Source organism: Falco biarmicus, chromosome 4, assembly GCF_023638135.1.
Source record: "Falco biarmicus isolate bFalBia1 chromosome 4, bFalBia1.pri, whole genome shotgun sequence".
In the NCBI taxonomy this organism is placed as follows: domain Eukaryota; kingdom Metazoa; phylum Chordata; class Aves; order Falconiformes; family Falconidae; genus Falco; species Falco biarmicus.
The window spans coordinates 52,800,457-52,822,184 of record NC_079291.1 but is presented as its reverse complement, the minus strand read 5'-3'; positions in this window follow the sequence as shown (position 1 = coordinate 52,822,184).

Below are 21,728 nucleotides of genomic sequence, written 5' to 3'. Positions count from 1 at the left end.
ATTATTTTTTATTTTATTTTGCATCATTGAAGCCTCACCTCAATTCCAGGGAATGTGATGGAGCAAATAATCCTGGAAACCACTTCCACATATCTGGAGGTCAGTAAAGTGATTGGGATTAGTCAGCATGCATTTATGAGGAAGAAATGTCTGACCAGCCTGATCACCTGCTCCCATAAGATGACTGGCTTGGTGGGCAAAAGGAGAGCAGTGGAGGAGAGCAGTGGATGATGTTCATCCTGAATCCAGTATGGCTTTCAGTGGTGCCTCCTACAACATCCTCACAGAGAAACCGATGAAGTACAGACTAGATAAGTAAACTGTGAGATGAACTGAAAACTTGCTGAACTACTGGGCTCAAGTGTTTATGATCACTGGCCTGAAGTCCAGCTGGAGGCTAATCACCAGTAATGTATCCCAGGGATGGATGCTGGGGCCAATACCGTTTATCATCTTCATTAACTGGAAGATGGGACACAGTGCACCCTCAGCAAGTTTACAGAAAATACAAAACTGGGAGGAGTGTTTGATAGACCACATGGTTGTGCTGTCATTCAGAGGGACATCCACATGCTGGAGAAATGGGCAAAGAGGACTTTCATGAGGTTCAACAGAGGGAAACACAAAGTCCTATCCCTTGGGAGGGATAACCTCATTATAACCTGGCTGACCAGCTGGAAAGCAGCAGGAAAGGACCTGGAGGGTCCTGGTGGACACCAAGTTTAATGTGACCCAGCAATGCACCCTTGCAGCAAAGGTCAACTGCATTCTGAGCTGCACTAGGAAGAGCACTGCCAGCAGGTCGAGGGGGGTGGTCCTTCCCCTCTAGTTAGTACTGATGAGGGCAGATCTGGAGTGCTGGCTGTAGTGCTGGGCTCCCCAGTATGAGACATGGACACATTGGAGTGAGTCCAGCAAAGGGTCACAAAGACGATTAAGGTATTGAACCATCTGTCATACAAAGAGAACTGGGACTGTTCAGCCTGGAGAAGAGAAGGCCCAGGAGTACCTCATCAGTGTGTATGAATACCTGATGAGATAGTGTATGCAAGACAGAGCCAGACTCTTCTCAGTGGTATCCAGGGAGAGGACAAGAGACAATAGGCACAAACTGAAATACAAGGAATTCCATTTAAATGTAAGAAAGACTTTTATACTGTAAGGGGACTGAACCCTGGCACAGGTTGCCCAGAGAGGTTGTGGAATCTCCATAGAATCATAGAGTGGTTTGTGTTGGAAGGGACCTTAAATTTCATCTAGTTACAACCCTCCCCCAACCCCCACCATGGGCAGGGTTATCAATCCTTGGATATAATAAAAATATCAAGGATATCCATCCTTGAATATATTAAAAAACCAACTGAATATAGTTATGAGTAACTTGCTCTAGCTGACCCTGCTTTGAGTGGGAGGGGTTGGACTAGACAAACTCCAGAAGTACCTTCCCACCTCAATCATTCTGTGATTCTGTAACTCTGGAAAGTAAATTGAAAGCTAAACAAGACTCAACTTTTGGCCAATTTTTGCTAAACAATAAAAACCTTATGGCTAGAGTTTCTTGAACTAATGCAATCCCTACTTCTCAAAAGTCTGCATCTTTCACCTCCCCCGTATTGACAAGCCCCTACTTTGAAAGGATCAAGCCCCTCTTGTTTCTTGCACTTCCTTTTATTCATATCTCGCAGATGGTTTTAAATGCAGATCTTGAAGACTATTATGTGTAATTGAAGCATTTGACATACCTCACTGCTGAGCTGTGACTAGCTCTCACTATCAGCTTGGAGGTGACCCATCCTCAGTGAATCCCTGCTGGCTGCCAGCACTGTTCACTTCCTTGCCAGTGTACACAGTGTTTGATCAAGGTCACCTTTCCTTGACAGGAAGCATTTCATTTCCTTCTCTTTCACCAATAAGGCTAGAAGGCCCAGTCCAAAACCCACTAGAGGAGAGTCCAGATGAATTAAATGGACCCTTAGGTCTCTCTCACTGGTTGCAATCAAGAAAAGAGACAGCACAGGTGGGAAATAACGAATTTGGGATTCATCTCTTCTGATTTCAGATGAAGCATCTAGTCCAAGCTGGGTCTCTAGGCTCCAACTAGACTAAATGTGGTAGAGCAGCATCTTCATAAGAGGATGCAATTCGTTTCTACAGACAGGAGGCACCAGTTGCTGTGTGAAGAAGCCACCCTTTACCCCTTCATTCTATTACTCCTAAACAAGAATTTCAGGCAAGTCAGGTGAGCTGAACCCCCCATTTCCTACACGTTACCTTTGTCCATTTCCACACTGATAATATTGCTCTTCCCCTTTCCCAGCCAAATGCAAGTCCATTTGAATTTGCTTCCACTATGTCTCCTGACAGTAAATCAAATCCATTGTAAGGCACAAAAGCAAAGGCTTTCTTCAAATCCAAATAAATTATGTTCAATGTCTCAGGATTGCCTCCCAATCTGCTAGTGTATATAATGCATTTAAATGAAACGTATGCATATGAATGGTGATTGCTCCTTATTGAAACACACATCTCTAAACACCCTGTAATCTTGTTCCTTACTAGTGTCTCCCAGAAATTATTCCAGCATAAAAGGCTTTCTTCTTCATCCTCAAACCAGTTTTAAAGCCATACAACACAAACTGTTACTCAAGCTCTTACGTTGTCATTGTATTTATTATTTATTCCCCTTGCTCACACACACAGTTTTAAGTGTTTTCCAAATGTATAAGGGAAATTCTTGAGACTGGAATTTGGTCACAGATTAGGAGAACAAACAATACATGAAAGACAGAAAAGAAAGTCTCCTAATATTCTTGTCAAAAATGAACAATTATTTAGAAGCCTCATCTAATGCTAACTGCCAAGACTAGAAGACTTTTTTCTTTTTCCAATGATTTTTCTGCAGCCTGAATTCTTTTCCCATCAGGCAGTCCCCCAGAACCATCTGATCTCGTAAATGAGCAAAGTAAATGAGTTGCCCTTTCTCTGCCTATGTCTTACGGATTCTGATTCTGTATCCACTGATTAAAACCCCAATTGCCTCAAAGAGGCATTAAATCAGGACACATCATCTCTGAAAAATATACAAAGGCTTTCCTAGATGATTTTGACCATACCTTGGGATATATTTTGACTGAGTCTCAACTGCTGTCAAATCGCAGTTCTTCCGATTTGTCTACTAACATTGTGAGTGTAAGTAAATTTCAGAATCCTATCAAAATGACTTAAAACCCTAAACTTTATTTCCCAGTTGACTTAGGTACTTCAGACTCAAATCACATTGAAAGCCTCCTACCTGCTTAAACTCCTTTTGAAAATTGACTATTTCTCTCCCAAAGAAACATACACTCTCACAGCTAAGATCTGGCTCTTTATTTTCTTTCAAGTAACAAGGTGAATTTTTTTTTTCAGAAAACAAAGATTTCATCACCAGAAAAAAAAAATAATCTTCTAGAATGATGACATTTAAAATATGCTAGTTGCTGTATGATTCTTGCATGAACGGGTGATGAAAGAAATGCATTTCTTCCTGCCAAAACTAACAGCTGTATTATCAAAAATATTGATAGGATTGTGCAAAAATCCAGTCAGATTACTATTGTGAAAAAATACCTCATCTGCTGCTTCTCTTTAATACAGTAGCAAATATACTGCCTGGTTTGGCTTCATGCCAAGATTAATTTTAAATTGGACCTCATGAAATATTTATGAGGTCCAATTTAATGGGATTGCTTTCCCTGGCATTAAGCCTGTGTGGATAGCATCTTAAACACTGATGTTTTTAACAGAACCTCAAGACAGACACAAAAAAAATCCTTGGGTATTAATAGACTTATTAATAAATTGTTTAACACTATGACAGTATATTTTATAAGTATTTTGACAGGCCCTTTGTAGTAAATCTTTACCTGCTTTTCTCTAAGCCTGCATTTTGCACTCTGTCAAACAAATGCTGCTTAGCATTTAGCAAAATGGTAAATCATCATTAGTTAGAAACAAGCTGAAGTAAGCGTGAGTAAAGAGCTAATCACCCTTAGATAGGCTTCATGGGGAACTGACACTGCTCAGAAAGCTACAGACACCACTCAGCTCCTCCACGGCTTTCTTGACTCACTGAGACACCATTTACCTTTGGTTTCTAATTACATTTAATAGTTCAATAAAAATACTGTATTGAGACACGTATACTTACAAAAAACCTCAGTGTTTTATACAAAGAAAACATCTTGAATAATTGATAAATCATTTTCCTTCCCTTTTTCAATTAAGAGCATGGACCTAATCTCTAGAGCCAATTATTTCAACTGCATTTGAACCCATTTATAAATAGCTGCTTCACTGCTTCTACTCCATCAGTGTTCACAATGCACCTTCAGTAACCAAAAATAGTGACTGAAGTTTAACTGTAAAGTCAGTACAGACCACAGCCAAATTTCATCTCAGTCTGTTACTACTAGACCCCACCATTGGTGTGTGTGACCCCTGTTAAACGTGAAAACAATACTGCAGATACAAAATGCCACCTAACTTTTTGGATCAGCTCTGCAAGCTGCTACATGATTGTTCAGAACAGAGTACAAAACGCATCTTCCTCCTACAGAGAGCTTTGGGAGGCCTGACCAAACAGATGTTTGTCTGGAGTGGAGGGCAATTGTATTCTGCACCACCAAATAAAAAATATATTCCTATGAGTTTCCCAGCATGACCCCTTTAGAAGGGCCATAGATAGCTCACTGGCCTTTGGAAAAAGCAACTGGTATGAGACAAGCAGCAAAAAGAGATTGCCCATCTGACCTGCTTGGTTCAACAAACCTTTGGGATGCTTGCCAGAAGGGTAGAAAGTATCAGGCAAGCAGGAGTAAGTAGCATGCAATTCAAAATTAAAAGTGGAGGAAAAATCACGTCAAATTATGTGCTTAGTTAACTGGATGAAAATAGCAAAAAGATACACCTTTCCATATGTGCGTCATCTGATTATAGTACAGTCACAGAGTATGACATGACATTGTAAAACGTCTCAGTTGCTTTTTAGTGGAGCTAGATGTATTCCCTCTTAAATCCTGTATTTATATCATTGACATTGCATTCAAAGAGGCAGAAAGTTGGCTTCACCCTTTGCCTTCTTATGAACCAACATACTCAGCAGTGAAAACTCTTTAACAAAAGTAAAGCCACGCCACTAAGAGTTTGGAACAAAATGTAAAGAGCTAATGATCTAAATAATGAACCTACAAGGGAGTTTTAGGAAGGCAGATTGTAATTAGCCAACTGGAATTTAGCCAGGACACCACAGCTAACACCTCTGTGACCTTCAATCAACGCTCCTTTAATATGCATGATGTTGCGTTTCTTTATCATTAATAAACTGAATGAAAATTCAATTGCAGCAAATACTCTGTTGGTTGATTTTCATCATCACAGAGCTGCTGGAATGATGAAATTCACGGGGGAAAAACCTGTGAATATTGAGTCTTAAATGCTTAGCTAGCTAGCAGTCTGTCCCTCTTCTAATACTTCCGATGCTGACAGCTGTTGGATGCGTATAGAAAATTTTTTCACACTCATAGCTGGGATGAATAAGCAACATGTTCACCTCAGATCTCTTCCTGCCAGAAGCCAAACCAGAAGCCAAATTCCCACTGTCGTCAGTCAGATGGAAGAAGAATCCATAGAATGACACCTTAAAATCACTTCCACACTCCTACGAGGCCACCTAAGCTCTTGCTATCTTTTCTGAACTGCAGCGCTGCACCCACCCACTTTATTAAGGCATAAAAGTGTCAGGTCAGAACAGCACAAAGCCGGTTCATTTTGTTGTTCCCACACAGATCAACACCCCCAGCATTAAAGAGAAGCTAATCACAGGAAGGCCATGATTCACAGGCAGCCATTTCAAATGAAGGAATCCCACCCCACACAAAGCAGTTCTATGGAATAAAACTTTGAACCAGTTACCCCTGTTTAGGAGTGTTGATAGCAAGATTAATTATCCTTCTGTTGAGAGGCAGAAGCTGCCACAATGATGTGTCACCAGCACTTACCAAGCAAGGATGTATTCATCACAAGTGACAAGACTGCAGAGAAGTGAAATTCTTGTTTAATATTTGTCTGTATGCTAATGCAGTTTGAAAACAAAGTTCTCTAAAGCTGGGTGAGAAGAAAAAAGAGAAGAGAAAAGAAAAGGAAGAAGAAAAAATGCTTTAGCCAAAGTAAACGACAGGAAGAAGTAAAGCAATTTAATTTTTTTACTCATTTTACAGACCTTTTGAGATTTAATCTGCACAGCCATTAGGGATTTAAAGAGGACTGATGTTTAACTTGTTTGCCCATTTGACTTAAGACAAATCCATCCGACAACAACAAAGCACTTTCTTTGTCTTCACCACCACTTAATTTAAAGGGGACATGTTTACTAACAGCTTAATCTGTTTAATACAAATAGTCTTTTACATTCTTTAATCCTGTAAAAAAAAAAAAAAAAAAAAAAGCACCACACAAAAAAAAAAAATCCTCCAGAAAACGTTTGTCCCTTCCAAAGCCCAAAGCCAGACTTTGGGGCAACCTGATATCAATAAAATATCTTAGCTGTACAAACACTGCATGAGCAATTCACATCTTCTTTATAAAAGCATAAAAAATATGTTGTTGCTAAAGTGTCCTCGTTCTACACTAAAGCTGAACACTATACACTTTTTTGTAACAAAAGCTGTCGATCTGCAGGAATGCGATAGCAAACACACACGTTTATTTCATAAAGCTGCAAGCACAAAACTTCAGTTAACATTAGTGAAGATTAATGTCAAAGAGCATAATAACCACCTCATCTCTCAACGTCACACTATTACTAAAAACTTTTCTCAGGAGAGTTCAACGGTTTTTCTTCAATGCCCATATAGCCTTGAATTACGCATGGAATGCCCTTATCTACATTTTTTTTTCTTAGTCTGTTCCCCTCCATGACCATCGGTGTCTCTTGGTTGTTTAATGCTAGTAAAGATGGAAAATATCATCTTCTGTAAATGTTAACCACCTGCTGGTCAGGTTTATTCTTTTCTAATAATTGCATTTTCTCATCTCTGCTGTTGATGTTACCCGTGATCTAGGAAGAGAGCAGAGTAGCGAGTATCAACAGATTCCAATAGTTTTGAAGCTGGAACTGACTGCTGTGTGACCTTAAACAAGCAATTCAGCCCCAGACCAACATAACATGTGAGCATATGTGTTGTTTTAAGTTAAAGAAAAATCCTTCATAATAAAGATGTGCTTTAGTGCCTTACTGCATTGGAGTCTCACCTTTCCTCTGTGTTTCAATTTCCCCATCTGCAAAATGCACTACTAAGAGCTATTCCAGTGAAAAGGCATTGTAAGTACAATGACAAAGGCAAAAAAGTCACTTTCCCTGAGGACTTTGTTCAGGTAGTGCCAAACTATCCCATAGGGTGTCCGAGGTTAAATTTTGTGTTTTGCAGTTTAAAATTAGTAATCCACAGGCTTCTGAGCCTTGCCGAGCACTGGTTTTAGATGCATCAACTGTGTAACCACCAACTCTTCTTGTGTTTCAAAAATTCCAGTAGCATACATCTTTCCCCATCTTTACATATGAAGGAGAAAATAGACGTCTGTAAAATACATTCATGACTTAGTATTTTTAATAGAAGATGCTATAAAAATCGCATACTGTTTTACTTAATATGTCAGTGTTCCTTCAGGAATTAGGCAGTTATTCAAATAAAGCCCTTTATCTTCAGATTCAAAAAGAAATGGAACTTAAAGACACCTGTGACAAAATACTCACAGTGAATACATTCATGAGTAAACTCAGCCATACGAAAGCTAAGTGATTATTAGTCCCTGGTTAAACAAGGACCTAGTGGAAGAAATGGAAAGAAGCCAATACTAAACATTTACATAGGCCTTTTCACACAAGAATTTAAAACATTTTACAATGAAAACAGCAACAAAAAAACCAGCACTTGATTCCTGAAACTCAGTCTTCTGCAGTTCTACTACACATCAATTTTCCCCGTAAAATGCTGGTTCTAACATTTATTTTGTTACACATATTTTCACCCCACCTCTCTACCAGGTATACTGAGTAAACTACAATCTTATACCAACACACACACTTTCTGAATTCAGATAAATATTTGAACTTCACTATAGAGGCTTCTATAAAACCCAATTACACGCAGTCCTGTAAAATCAAACCAATCTTTAATTGTAATAATAAAAAACATATCACAGTAATGGTATTTTCAAGTTAATGGCACAATAAAGACCTGCTAAAACGGCAGTCTTTATCAGCTTAATAACTATACTATTTTTAAAATAGACCATGGCCACAGAAGTTTATCTGAAAATTTGCCCATTAAGAAAATAGTTAAGATTTCAGATTCTTTTGGAGGGCAGCTGTCTACTTATTTCATGTTTGTATAGCACCTGGAGGAAAGAAGACCTCATCCTCCATGTCAAAATTGTAGAAATAATAAATAAAACTAACAATATTTGCATTAGTATTGTTAATGGACTGTTGAAAATATCTAGCTTGGTCTCAGAAATCTTAGTTTTAATCAGAGACACAACACCTTTCCCCCCCTCAAAAAAAACAAGCTGCCCCATGGCATTTGTGAAAGCACGACTGGGAGACCTGCTTGACTGTATCTGTAAAAAGTGCACCCCAGTTTTACAGCTCTCTTTTGAAAGCCTCCCTGGGCTATTTTTGAAAGCACAAAGAGAGTAACTGAGAAACTGTCTTTTCCTTCAGTTGCAAAGGTATACATGGAGGGTAATTAAATTGCAATTAACTTCTAACCACCTTGTCTCTCAACAAAGTGATTTTCTCCTATGGGAAAGGAGAAAGTAAACGGGATTTGGAGGTGTGGTGCACTTCCCTCCCTGCTTTCCAGAGCTGAGGAATGCCTACTCCAGCTGGAAAAACATCAACAGCTCCAGTGAATCACAGTGATTTGGACATTTTGCTTGGTTACTTGGTATCTGGTAATGCAGGCACTAATCCCCCACGTGCGTGGTGTTTCTGGACTCAGATGGAGTATGAATAGTTGGTTAGTGAACACAGGGACTTTAATTAGCCTTCTTTGTAGGGATTTGCAATTGTAGACTTTGCAAGTGGTGGCATTTAAATCTTCTGCCCGATCTCTCTCCACATTTTTCATGTGAACTGTAAGAAAAGCCTTGGGTGTCCTCCTTTCTCAAAGGCAGGCCAAAAAAGGTTCCTTGGAGTCAACTTCAGTGAAGGAAAATAGACATGGTAAAATAAAGAAAAAAATCAGGTTAAACTTCAAGAATTCTACAGTACGTAACCACCCCAAAGATATGGAAGCAACCAGGCATTTTCCAGACGTGACCTCTCCCAGTGGCAGTGAAGTGCTAGATGTCATGCTGAGAAATGGGACAACCTGAAGAGGAGGTATATGTTTTGTTGGGTTTTGATTAATAATGATGACTTCAGCTGTGCAGGCAAAAGGATATGCCATAGAAGTAAATGCAGGTGAAAGAAAACAGCTTTTTACTGTTTTTTTTGCAGTCCTCTAGTGCAAGAATCTTCTGTGTCTATATCACTGTAATGTCTTGCCGTTACTTCAAGGCAGTTGAAACTGGGCAGGTCTCCGCAGTGCAGGGGACGTCACTGTGAGGAAAACCCCTCTTACAGCCAAGATGCCCCAAATCTGTGATGCATTTTGCTGTGTGCTGCTTCGGGTTCACCTGAAATGGTACACCTGCAAGATGACCACTAAATCTGTTGTGCAAATGAAAAATGCTGCTTCTCTAAAAAAAGTCCCCCCTTCTTCAATTGTTACAGTGCCTGAAAGTTTTCTTGATATATTTTTCATTGCCTTTGGGCTTTATATTCTTTTTTCATTTAACATAAAGAGTGAACATGGATCAAAGACTCTTAAGTTGCTCTCTAATGCGCCACTAAAAAAAAACAACCTCAAACCTTGTGACATGAAACAGAGAATTAGGTATTGGGTGAGATAGTATGGGTGGGAATTCCAAAGTTTCAGCTTTCAGTATCCATCTTCTTGTGTCAAAATCCGTTTCATACTCAATATAACCTTACAAAATGTGTCTCAAATGATTCCCAGACCATTGCCAGCGTAGTCAGAAACTAGATCAGAATCAAGAGCACGCTGATAAGGATTAGGGGAAAGATTATTCATTTATTCATACCCATTGCATCGAGAACCAGGTATCCCCAACAAGGCAAATGCTGTATGTTTATTTTACAATGGCTGACCTGAGCATCACACTACAACCAAGCAATGTAAGATATATTAGAACAAAGTTTCTTCACCGAAAAACAACGGAAAGTGAACAATGCAGCTCGTTATTACAGCAAATAACCCAAATGACTTAAGGCCTCTCCTCGTACACTTCCTTTTGCTAAAGGAGTTTGTCAGGACATAGGAGGGGTATTTGCAAGTGCAGTGAACAGAGACCATAAAAATGGATGTTAAAGATACTAAACTTTGAAGATATCAGGGCTCTCAATCAGACATTCACTGTAAACCTGAGTGTACAAGCCCAGAACAGCCGCAAAGATGCTGAGACCTTTCAGCCCCTGATGACTTCGTTCCTAAAGGAATACTTTGTTCAGGGTGTTGCCTGTAGGAGCACATTTAGGTTAATTGTGCTCACTGTAACTATGTATTTATACCAGGACAGAATTCTACTTTCACGTGCTTATTGAAGAATATTATGCCAAGGCATCCAGAATAAGGTATGGAACCCTTTTACAATTTTGTAAGTAATTAAATATTGATTCATGGTAGGTCTTTTTCAATTGCGGGAATAAGTGAGAAGGTATTGCAAAAAATGTAAATTATATGTATGACTTCCTGGTGTTAATATAAAAAAGCAGAAGAGGTTCTGTAGAACCTTGCTATGCAGAATTTTATTTTAATATCTCCTTGTTTTTTCTTCAGGTAAGGAGCTAACATTTTGATGCAACTGTGTAAATGTAGCACAGAAAAAAAAAAATCAAATTATGGCTTTGGTTGCCATTTGTACCCTCTCTACTCTGTTTCACAACTCAGCTTCATTCAGCCTTCCCGTCTCATGATACACCAACACAGTTCGATCTTACCTCACTCCTGACAATTCAGGAAGGATAAAGAACTGAAGAGTTTGTCTCCTTGAGAAGACCGGAAGAAGGAAGTGCAAGAATTGCAGTCATTAAATCCTGCATAAGCATCTATTTACTTTTTAAATTCACATTTCCTTCTAGAAGAGACTTTTTAATAGGTTATAATAGTGACAGTATATGAATATTTTATAAAATGCAAAAGTAAAATTTAAAGTGATATAATACAAAAGACATTTCCTTCTCAAATGTGTATAGCATAACAACTGTCAGAAGCCAGCTACACCCAACCATCTGATTAAGCTAGGTTATGTCACTCAAAGTTTAAAGTCAAATAATATTGTAAAGCATCAGAGGTGATGAAGAGGTGGATGCAGATTAAAAGACACAAACTATAGGATGTCAGGTACAAGAAATGGAAGGTGCATGAAATTATATATAACATGAGACAAATAGATCAGATGAATGCTGAAAAGAGGCACGAATATTACGGATATGAAAATACATCACTGGCCTGATTCTCACATGTGTTATGGAGCCTTTACTCCTTTCTATTTGTTTAAAGTGGCTTTGAATAAGAAGAAAGAAAAAAAAAAAAGAAGAAGAAAAAACAAGAAATAAAGAAAACAGAGAGGTTCCAAGAGTTTTTAAGTGAAACACACAGTCAAACCATAACCTCACTGGAGTTACCGGCATGATCTCATCTACTTCAGTGCTGACAAGAATTTAGATCTTGTTCTTCAATAAAAATTAAATTGTTCAACACTGGAGCTGGTTAAATAGAGAAAAAAATATTTGTATTCCAAAAACTATTCATACTATGTTTCTAATGTCTTTATCCATCATTCATGTATATTCACCTGAACTCATTTCTATTTGCATGAGAATGCTTCAAAGACTCCTACTTGAGGCTAACACCTTGGGATGTGCATCAACAGCTGTATGTAATCTATTCAGAAAGCAAAATCATTAGCATGTCACAATGTTTTGGGGCAACCGAATAGGAAAATAGCCCAGAGAAGCCATAAAATGAAATTAAATTGCTATAAATGATTTGGTGAATACTTATGAAAAAGAAATACATTCACAAAATTGGAATCCATCTGCCAAATGATTTACAAAGGGGGAAAAAACATAAATTTAATTCAATAATGTAATTGCTACAGATACAAACAACTTCTTGTTGGGAAGGTTTAACTTGAGGTTTAGTTCAAGCTGCTTGAAACCGGAGTGCTTTAAAATTGCACAGACAAGTGCATGACAAGTGCATTGGTTTTGTCAGAAGAACAGGTGAGTTTCAAAGTTACTTTCAAAAACTAAACCCAAGTGGGGAAAAAAAATGTCACTTAACTGAAAATTTTAGATACAAACAAACAAATGGTACAAAACAAACAGATGGCCTCCCTTCTATACTCCTATCTTGCAGTGGTAAATCTGAATGAATACCAGATGTGTTAATATAAAAGTCAGTAAGCAGAAATTTGCTACACTCATACTACCCTGGCCAAACCTCTCTTATAAAGGAGGGAGATGGAAAACTGTTTTCGTCCCAACTTCCTCATGTGAACCTGTCAACTGAGTATCAACCACTAATGAAAGGTTCCTTCAGACTGCCTTGTACTCTACTCTGAATCAAAGTATCATGACTGCTTTCACCTGCTCCTGCCAGGATAATCATTTGAAAGTTGATCAAACATATCTGAACGAGTACAAGAGCAATAACTGATGGAGATGGATGCTGTCAGTTAGAAAAACATCTTCACGCGCTATTTGTTCAGCACTTGTCACCTTTGGATCACAGTACCTCTGTGTGCACCTTTTGTTTTTATTATGACAACACTACAGTCCAGTAGCTTTCATTCCTGAAAGCTTGATGAAAATATGTGATGATTTTTTGAAATATGAGACAAAGCTGCTTATCTCTGGAAAGATGTTTTCTTTGATGCTGGTGTAAAAATGCATGGAATGCATCTAAACTCAATTAAGGAATATTTGTAGTATCACTTAACCTCTTACAAATGCTTCCTGGCCAATTGTAAAGAGAACTAACATTTTCTTTGAACAGAAGAAAAAAAGGAGCAGGGAGATCTATATTAAAACATACTTCTTGTGGGAATATAGTCTGGGAAATTTCTTCCAGGAAGAGAAAAGTTTTGGGGCTGCCAACAAAATATAACATTATATAACATCATGTAATTGCTTAAGGGTTGGGTATAGGTTACCACTCATTACCCAAGCCCAATCTATCTGAAGGTACTGGACAGATCACAAAGGCATCAAAAATATTTCTGTATTTTATTTAAGATTGTTACTACCTAGAAATAGTGTTTCTTAGTTCACTTGTACGGCACAAATTTCCCCACTTCCCAACAAAAACATTTCAACAGCTCTCAAACAACAGAAAGCATCAAATAAGTGGAGATTAGGCTGTGTGAATCATAGATCTCCATATCCAGGTCCCTACTATGTCTCTCCAGTGCTGGTTTTAACATACAGTCTTGGAGGAAGCAGGAAGGGATAGTGTTTGCTTCCCGGACCTGTGCCCATATTACTCATCAAGTTGAGACTGAACAACAGACGTCAATCTCCAGGAAAGTAATTCTCAAGGGTTCAGCAAGCACTACATAAAAAGGTAACAGAAGCTAAATTGTTTTGTTTTTTTAAATGCAGGAGAACAAGGAAAAGTGAACATCAAAACACTCCATGCTTCTGAACTTCAAATCTCAGCTGTCACTTACATGGATGATACAAATATGACATCAACAGGCTTTTGGAAGAATGATAGTGCGTAACTACAGTCAGGAAAACTGAAATATAAGAAAATTATTTGACTGTTCTAAAAATGCTTAGAAAAGAAGGGTGTGTATTTATTCAGCCAGCACTAGGATAAGGTTGAAGGCCACAGATGAGGAATGAAGCGGCGACCTGATTATATCAGCATTATCCAATACTATTCACAATGACAAAGTGACAGCTGTCCTTGATTAACATTCAAGAATAGCAGTGGAATTGCTGGTGTGCTGTGGACAATTTTCTCCACCACACTTTTCCACAGTAGAGAAATGTGGTCAGTAATTAAATGAGTGGAGTTTATGGTAGCAAACATCTACTCAAATTTTATGTTCATTGGCACAGTGTCTACGCCACTGTCACTGCCACGCACATAGCCATACACAAGCTCCCCTCAATGAAGTTAGCTCAAATACTCATGCTAAATACCCAAGTATTTGCCAGCTTCCCTAGGAGGGATTTACAACCAATACTTCCAGGACAATATCGTTAGTACTGGCCATTATCTACTTCTCCGACAAAGGATACAAGCTGTTGACCAAAGGCTATTGTATCATGAGACAAATGACTTCCTGGAATTCCCAGGATAAAGGCACTGGGAGATAATGCAATACATAATAACCTCAGGTGGCCTTCAGACTAAGTCTAAGCTTCCATAAGCAGCAGAAACTGGAATTTCTTACACTATTTATTGAATGGGGGCATATTTGGGTACTTCCCAATCAGTCTGTCTTCAGCATCAAAGAAACGGAAGTTCAGTGGGATTTGGAATTTTAAGTTCCAGTTCCTTATAAAGCATTATTGCAAAATAAGGAGCAAACATAGTAGCATACATCTAAAATATATGTGCAAGTTGTCCTCTTTTGCCTTGTTCCTCCTGACAGAAACTGGCAAGGTAATTAGTGAACAGACTAAACCATATGAAAAAAAAAAAAAACCCTTACATATTTTTTTCCAATTTGTTTTTCCAAATTTTTTTGTTTTATTTGCAAAGTGTTTATTCATAAAGATTTATCAGAAGGTGAGCACCCACTTTTGCATTTTTCCCAATTCACGCTGTAAGTGCTCTGCCCTCTGAATATGCAGGCCTTTTGATTTTGTTCTCTAAGTGAGTCAGACTGGTCACTTTGTTGTTCAAGTTAAAATCCGAATGCATTGATACCTAATAAATACTTTATAGGTATACTTTAGATATTATACACTGCACTGGCAAAAGGATATTATGCTGCACTGATAATGTAATGAAGGAACAAATAGATTCCTTCCATATGAAGCTCTGACTTCTAACCATAAACCGTATCTATGTGGGAGATCAATAACTAGACTTCTCTGCTTTATCTTTTCTTTCATTCTTCCAGTTCCTTCATCCATGTAAGTTTTTCCTTCTGTAGTGCCTCCTTCCCCCATCCTTCTTGGAAAGAATGCTCAAATGCTTTCAACACAAGAATATACCATAAAAATAATCAAAAACTTTGACAATAGGGGATCTTATTTACTGGTGAGCTGAAAAAGAAAGAAAATCAGCAGGATGCAATCAGAAATAATTGAGACACAGAATGGGAAAAACAGATGACTATACCCAGTGTGGACCTGATAAACGTTGATATTAAACAGATTTGGATATAATTTGCCTGAGATTTCAGAAGGCCTTTTGATACCCTAATCTAAAAGTTAAATGTCCCCAACACTGGGAAGGAGCTGTTTATCAGACTGGGATGATATCAAAGAAAGAAGGCCTTTGTGAATGGGAAAGTGTAGGGCAAAGAAAAGTGATTAGCAGGTCACCACAAGGATCAGTATCAGGACAGTTTCTGTTCACACTGGATATAACATTAAGTAAGAACACAAAGCATTGCAGAAGAGCTCAGCAATAATTTAAAAAAAAAGGATGGAGCAATATTAAGTTTGGTGCCAATAATTTCAAAAGTGACCTCAACAAACTCAGAAAGCATATGGGAAAATTGTTGGCTTCCTTATTGCAACATGCAGAAATGGAGGTTAAAGAGATTTTTACAACAGTAAAAATTAATAAAACAAAAAATTTTCTATGCCACAGAACTTCACAAGAACACTCCTTCTGATGAGCAAGTACCGTTTATTCTCTCCTGACTGCTTATGTTTCAGTGCTCAGTGAAAAATAATTATAACAGTAGTAAAAACACATACATATCCTAATATTTACATGCAGTGAAGAATCTCCATCTTCACTTAACCTTCTCAAAGGGTATAAGAAAAATGGTTTACAAAATGGTCTTGGTATACCTACACAACTTACAAGATAACATTGCCTGACCAGTCCTTTAGTTGCAAAAAATTTCATGGACCTTATCAACAAAAAATTATCACATATGTGAAAATGTATAGCTACAGATAACCGTTATTCTTAGAATTAATAATTAAAAATTGTTTGAGAAGCTGTGATTTCATTCAGATTCTTTGGAAACAGAAAAACATACCTAATATTTGAGTAATAAAATTGAGACGCCTACAAACTTCAGTTGGGTCACCTCTAAGATTTATGTGGTGGGTTGACCCTGGCCAGACACCAGGAGCCCACCAAAGCCACTCTGTCCCTCCCCTCCTCACCTGGGCAGGGGAGAAGAAATATAGCAAAAGGCTCGTGGGTTGAGATCACTCACCAATTACAGCCACAGGCAAAAAAGACTTCACGTGAGGAAATCAGTTTAATTTATCACCCATCAGAGTAGGATAATGAGAAATAAAACCTAAATCTTCCCCTCACCCTTGTCTTCTTCCCAAGCTCAACTTTTCCCCTGAATTCTCTACCTCCTTCCCTGCAGTGGCACAGGGGGATGGGGAATGGGGGCTGCAGTCAGCTCATCACACGTTGTCTTCTGCCTTTCCTTCCTCCTCACAGGGAGGACTCCTCACACTCTTCCCCTGCTCCAGTATGGGGACCCTCCCACAGGAGACAGTCCTCCATGAACCTCTCCAACATGAGCCCTTCCCACAGGCTGCAATTCTTCACACACTGCTCCATCGTGGATCCTTCCACGGGGTGCAGCCCTGCAGGAACAGCCTGCTCCAGCGTGGGTCCCCCGCGGGGTCACAGGTTCTGCCAGCAGCCCTGCTCCAGCGCAGGCTTCCCACAGAGTCATAGCCTTCTTCGGGCATCCCCCTGCTGCAGTGTCAGGTCCTTCACAGACTGCAGGTGGGGATCTGTTCCATCATTAATCTCCATGGACAGCAGGGGTACAGCCTGCCTCACCATGGTCTTTATCACGGGCTGCTGCAGAGGAATCTGCTCTGGCGCCTGGAGCACCTTCTGCCCTCCTTCTGCACTGGCCTCAGGGTCTTCAGGGTTCTTGCTCTCACATATTCTCACTCCTCTTTCCAGCTGCAACTGTACAGGGTTATTTTTCCCTTCTTAAATATGCTATCCCAGAGGCACTACCACCGTTGTTGATGGGCTTGGCCTTGACCAGTGCCAAGTCCATCTTGGAGCGGCTGGCATTGACTCTACCAGACATAGGGGAAGCTTCTAGCAGCTTCTCACAGAAGCCACCCCGTAGCCCCACCCACTACCTTACCACTCAAACCCAATACAATATAACACTGAATAAACTGTCACAGCCCACCACTGAAAGCTCCTTGCAAAGACTATGCAAGCCATATGCCTCAGACACTGACCTCCCTAACTCACTCTCATTGCAGTAACCTGCCGTGATGCCACAGGGTCAAACCTGGAAGTGAATCTTACCTACATTCAGATGTTTAAGTATATGTTAAATGAACAGGCTAGCTCACAGGCTGGAAGTTAAGCACATGCTCAAGCATTTTTTCAGATAAGGTCCTGAGTGACAGTGCACCTGTTACAAAGGAAAAGTCAGTTTTAAGCAAACTAAAGGCACAGGTCAGACCCTAAGAAAAGAAGAGTTTGAGCATAACCAAATCTGACAACTCTTTTCCACAACTGAAGTATGGATACAGACGTGATTTGAACTGCTTTGTTTTCTACTCAGATGATGATGGGCTTGGTCACTGACTGCATTTTACTAGTCCCTTCAGGATAAATGATGTAATGGAGTAAAAGCAAGAGATTTGCTAGGAAATCTAAGGTTCAATTCCTTCACGTATTTTCTCTGCATCTGTTTTGTTCAAGTACAGATCACCACTTCAAATCCTCTTCCAACTCACTGAATATAAGCAAATAAACAAGCCAAATCCTTTCCTCTAGCACTACATTTAAGAAGAATATTATCACTTCTCCTAAGTATCTACCTAAATACAGAAATTCTTAATTTCTGTACTTAAAAGCCATGTCACAGTAATAATATCCTTAACATCACATCTTTATTCCTTAGTAGCTGGAAAGGAAGACCACCTTCTAGATCATCAGTAGCAAGAATGATATTAACTTGGCCTATAAGAAAATTCTATCATCGGATCTTCATCATCTATATAGATGAAGAATACAACTGTGAAAATGAACAATAAGCAAAACTTCCAGTTAAACACATTTGGAAGTGAAGCACACTGATTAGTTATAGTGTCAAACAAAAAAGATGGATAGTCTTCAATTTAGAAAGCCAACATTTTTTTATATTATTATTAGCATTTTGGGGGAACTCATCATCCTACACCTATTATAGCAGTAGCCTCAAACAATACAGAAGTTAAACTTTGGATTTCGAACGGCTATTTTAAAAAAAACCCAAACATTAAAAGCTTTTGATAATGCCAGAGGAAACCAAATTTGCATGTGGAGCAGAATAACAAGGACAATAACAGGTGGTTAGGAGGCACTATAAAAGTAATGAACAAAACATTATCACCACCAGAAGATTATGGTTTACAGTAGAGAATACACTGTCTGCAGAGGGCAGTTAAACAAGGCTGTCTCAGACTTCACATTAAAAGACCATCTTTTCAGGAGTTCACAGCTTCATCAAACTGTAATGGTTTGGGCTGAAAGTTTTGAAAATAGCTTTAAAGTGAAGTTTTTAAGAAATATTGACCTCAAACAATTCTGCTCTCTCTCAGAGATGAGAGAATGAATACGTTGCTTCCCCCATCCCCTCCCTGGTTTTGTTGGGGTTTTTTTAGAAAAAACACCTTTACAGCTGTTTGGTGGAGATGTTATAGCTCCCTCCGTGACTCAGTTCAGGATTTGGAAATGTATCATAGCAGTTGCCATAGTGTCAATATTCTGTTGTTTTCGTGAAAATGTCCAGAAATTCGGCCAAGTTATGAGCTTCTACAAATCTGCCCACACAGACTGAGTGGAAATTTTAACTGTATAGCAGATAATAGGAAGCAAGCTCCACCTGCTTAAACCTGTTGGGCCAGCTGAAGCATGTGTGCCACATCCTCCCAAATTGCAGGTCCATCCCCTGGCACAGCTTTGCAAGCCTTTCTGCCTGTGTGCAGCCACCAGGCCCACTGCCTAGAAATGAAAGCAGTAAATTTTCTCCCTCCTGTGCTTTTTATTGCCTCCATCTGTTATCCTTCCTCTCCTCAGTCATGATTAGAAAGGAATATTGCAAATTATCACAGTGGAATGAGGATCAGGCAGAAAAATTATGGTCTCCTTGAGGGCATGAAGGCTCTGCAGAGGGATCTGGACAGGCTGGGCTGATGGGCCAAGGCCAATTGTATGAAGTTTCACCAGGCTTAGTGTTGGCTCCTGCACTTGGGTCACAACAACCGCTTGCAATGATACAGGCTGGGGGAAGAGTGGCTGGAAAGCTGCCTGGTAGGAAAGGACCTGGGGGTGCTGGCTGTCAGCCGGCTGAACATAAGCCAGCAGTGTGCCCAGGTGGCCAAGGCAGCCAATGGCATCCTGGCTTGCATCCGAAACAGTGTGGCCATGAGGACAAGGGAAGTGATTGTCCCCCTGTACTCAGCACTAGCAAGGCAGCACATCAAATCCTGTGTTCAGTTTTGGGGCCATAGCTACAAGAAAGATATTGAGGTGTTGGAGGGTGTCCTGAGAAAGGCAATGAAGGTGGTGAAGCGTCTAGAGAACAAATCTTATGAGAAGCAGCTGAGTTGTTTAGTCTGGAGAAGAGAAGGCTCAGGGGAGACCTTGTCGCTCCCTACAGCTCTCTGAAAGGAAGTTGTGGACAGATGGGGGTAGGTCTCTTCTCCCAGATAACTGGTGACAGAACAAGAGGAAACAGACTTAAGTTATGCCAGGGGAAGTTTACATTGGATATTAGGAAAGATTTCTTCACTGCAAGGGTGGTCAAGCATTGGAACAGGCTGCCCAGGGAGGTGGTGGAATCACCATCCCTGGCAGTGTTTAAAAAATGCGTAGGACATGGTTTAGTGATGGACTTGGATCTTAAAGGTAATTTCCAACCTAAATGATTGTATGATTCTATGATTCTAAGTTTGGGGATGATTGGATAAAGCATCTCAACAAAAAAAAAAAGTACACAGCAGAAGCTGGGCTACATAACAAGGGACAATAAATGGCAGCAGACTGTCCAGTGCATCCAAGGATTTTGGCTTTGCCAGTGTCTCAGGATATCAGTATGCTTCTAGATGCAACTTTACAACGACATTTCCAACAATCTTGAAGTTTTATTTCCCCCCACAGGATGACTATTATAAATATTCAGGCTGGAAAAAAACACCCAAAGAAACACCCAACACTCTGGAATCCCTCCATAACTTTACTTTAGCACCTCAATATTTTTTTAACTATATAGTTGTTCATCAACATGAAGCCATTTCATTCAGTGTACCAAGAGAATGTACACCTAGGAACCCATCACAGCTACACAGAAAATAAGATACTCTCTCATTTACAGCAGGAGTTGAAAGACAGGCAATGTGTGAGGAAAGGAAAAAACATGGTCTTAAGGTTAAAAAATGTCATCCTCAAGTATTTGACCACAGCTTTGATCACAGCCTATATGATGCTGAAAAGATCACCCTGAATTTTCACTGCTGGACTCTGACTGTCTGGCCCTTACTTTCTGAAAATCCAGATCTTCTCAGATCACAGAATCTGATTTATGAAAGTTTGAGAATTCAGAACTGCACAAGAGTCAGCTACACATCTGCTTTCGCTACAAAAAGTGCACAGATTCTAAAATACATCAGGTTTAAGGGATCTTAGATTGGGTTGATAAAATTAGTGAACACTTCTACCTTGCAGTTCACCCTTTTTTCTGTCCCTGTGTGTTAAATAGCAAAAACACATTAAACAGTGATTAATCAAAGGATTAATAAACTACCCTCTTATGGTAGCACTATAGAAAGGTACTTGAGGAAGTCGATAATCATGCATTCAATGCCGGACAGAATGGTGTGCAGCAAATAACTCGGTGGCATACGCTGAGCAATTCAGATAAAAAGAAACATTTCATAAAGCTCCTATTCAGTAGTGTCTATTGTATACGTTAAAGGCGCAGACATCTCAGAAAAAAGTAGCTATGCAATCATGTAATTTAATATCCCTGTCAGGATGTGGATGAACAATCAGAAAAATTACCAGAATTAAGATTGCCTATGTATTTCCTGTTTTCTCTACACTTGACTTTACAACCTTAACACTCTTGTACAAAAGCATACAATATACCAAAAACCATTTTCCACTTTTGAGTATTTCCATGTCAGGGATTTGTAAACACCTTTTGGTATTGAAGTCCTACTAATATTAAAAAAAAAAATCAGGAACTTCAAAAAGTCACTGAACTTTATATTAAAAAATATTAGTTCATTATACATTTCTATTAACCTGGAATACTGAATCTGCCTTTCAAAAATACGTGGAAAATCTATCATTTATCATGTAAGGGTATAAGACCATGTTCAGTGACCCGTTTAGGAGGGTATGGGGGTAGAGGCCAGGAATCTGAAACTA